This window comes from Lindgomyces ingoldianus (genome assembly GCF_010093535.1).
Source record: "Lindgomyces ingoldianus strain ATCC 200398 unplaced genomic scaffold BDR25scaffold_27, whole genome shotgun sequence".
NCBI lineage: Eukaryota > Fungi > Ascomycota > Dothideomycetes > Pleosporales > Lindgomycetaceae > Lindgomyces > Lindgomyces ingoldianus.
Window position 1 is genome coordinate 948,312 of NW_022985188.1, and position 1,979 is coordinate 950,290.

The window sequence follows — 1,979 nt, forward strand, 5'->3', positions numbered from 1 at the left end:
TTAATAAATTATTAGTAAAAGTTAGTAAATTTTATAAAAGCTTAAACATCTTTTATATTTTTTAAGTATTGCTAATCTAGCACAGTCTAAACCTTAATAGAGTTTATTTAAATGCTATTTATAAAGATTATATATTCTAAATATATAACCTTTAATTAGTAGAACTTACATTTATTTATATTAAATTATAGACCTACTTTTTTTATAGCCTTTAGCACTAGGCGTACATACTGTTTATGCTCTAAAAGGCTATTACTGTAGATTAGAATATTGTTAATATACATAGTGCAGAACACGTCTAGGTAGGGTTAGAGTAAGTTGTTTATAAAATGTTAAAAAGTACTAGGCGTGTTAGCTAAGCTAAAGGGCATTACTAAGTACTTAAATAGTTTATATTAGGTTTAAAATGCTATTAGCTACTTATTACTTTTTACTATTCTTAGCTTATTAAAAGTAGTAATAATATTTAACTTTATAAAATACTTTACTTTACTTAGTTAGCTTAGGGTTTTCTATAAAAAAGAAATTAAGTATTAGTTTTTAATAGTAATAGTGTTTAGTCTTTAGTAGTTAATATAGAATTAAAGCCTACCTCTAGGTTTCTTTATAAATAGTATAAGTAATACTACTAGTAAAAAGCTAGCTTAAATAAACCCTTTTTTTAAGTTCTTATTAAGGTATTTTTAAAGCACTTTTAATTTATTTAGTAACATTCTATATAGTAGCCTATAACTAGGTTGTTTGCTAGGCTTAAAAGTTATTTAGTAATTATATAGATGTTGTATTAAAAGCTTATTAGACTTGTCTTAGAAAAAAATATATAATAAGTTATAGTAGTCTTAAAGGACTATTATTCTTAAGTTAGTGTGTTTTTAGAGAGCTAAAGCTTAGTCTATATTAGAAATTATAACTACATAGATTTTGTAATCTAGTTATTAAGCTAGAGTTATAAATAGAGCAGGTTCTATATAGCAGATGTCTATCTGCTGTTTAAGTCCTAGTTTATGTTTAAATTAAGTAAGTAAAAAATTTTTAAAAGCTTTTTTTTCTTTAAGTTTAAGTAGTTATTAAATTATTTTACATAGCTTATCTTAGTAAAAGGCCTAGCTTATTAGCTTTACTTAAGTAGTTTTTTTCTAGGTTAATAGAGAGTAGGTCTAAAGACCTTCTATATTAAGTGCTACTTAAGTGTTGTTTAGGTGTAAGCATAAGTATATATTTTAGCATTAGAAAGAGTTAAAGTTTAGAACTTACTTTTAGTAATTAAAAGCAACCTTATGCTAATACAGCTATAGTTATTCTAGAATTAGGTTATAACATGTTATGTTTATTACATAAAGCTTAATCTACTTCTTGTAGTATTAGTAGGTAATTATAATAGTTATAGTATAAAAAATAAAACTTTTTTTAAGTTGTTTTCTATTAAATCTAGTTAAGTAAATTATTTAGGTAAGTAGTGTTAATTAAAGATTTAGTTTACACGCTAGTTTTTTATTAATATAACCTATGCTGTTTACTTCTAAGTTAATAAAAGCTTATATTAAGGCTAATATAGTTTCTTATTATAAATATACAAGAATATTAACTTAGTACTTTTAGTTATTAGTAAGAGACTTAGCCTATAAGTTAGCAGAGATCTAGTGTTAATGTCACAGTATCCTCCCTAGATCCTAGACATAACTGTATTAGACGCGTACTAGAGTATTATTAGTGCACGTCTGACACAAACACAACACAACATAGACATAAACTTAAGCATAAACTACCTTAACACTAACTAAACCTAAAATAGGCTTAATTTATACCTAAAGCGCTTAGACTTCTAAGCTAAGTATTTAATTACTAATTTCTTTTTAAACCTTTTTATTTCTTACATAATGTCTTGTACTTACTATAATACCTTATGTAGTAATTAAACTAGACTTCTATAAAGCTCTATAACCTTACTTGTGCATAATTATAACATTATGTTGTGTTAA